Raw genomic sequence first — 397 nt, forward strand, 5'->3', positions numbered from 1 at the left:
AAGTTTGTTTCATCGGAAGAGAAAAAGGTTCAAAGCCACTGTCCCTTGGGTTTCTTATGTGGCCTTCTGAATAACCCTCTGTGTCCTTGTCCGTAACTGGGGACTGTTATCCTTGCCACGGTCACACGTTATCAGAGCACAGACCCGTGCAGCTCAGCCAGCAGTGAGGCCTGGGCCGGGCCGTGCAGGCTGGGCCTGTCCTTGTGTTTAGTTCCTTAAAGACAGAAGCTGGGGCAGCGCCGCACGCAGGGACGGGGGGAGCCGTGGGCTGGGGAAGGTGGCGGAGGCACCACAGAGCCTGTCAGGATGAGCAGCGCCTGGCCAGGCATCAGGGCGAGGGGCGGAGAGGGCCTTTCCGGAGGGCGTCCTGCGTGTGCGAAGGCCCGGCGGAGCTGCG

General features: G+C 62.0%; 1 protein-coding gene across 1 annotated transcript in view; it reads left to right on the plus strand.

Moving 5' to 3' along the window:
- The window catches only part of LOC111734439 (ellis-van Creveld syndrome protein-like), an 879-nt gene that overhangs the window by 271 nt on the left and 211 nt on the right, over nucleotides 1-397 (plus strand). The window lies entirely within an intron of this gene.

This window comes from Pteropus vampyrus, unplaced genomic scaffold (genome assembly GCF_000151845.1).
Source record: "Pteropus vampyrus isolate Shadow unplaced genomic scaffold, Pvam_2.0 Scaffold1257, whole genome shotgun sequence".
In the NCBI taxonomy this organism is placed as follows: Eukaryota; Metazoa; Chordata; class Mammalia; order Chiroptera; family Pteropodidae; genus Pteropus; species Pteropus vampyrus.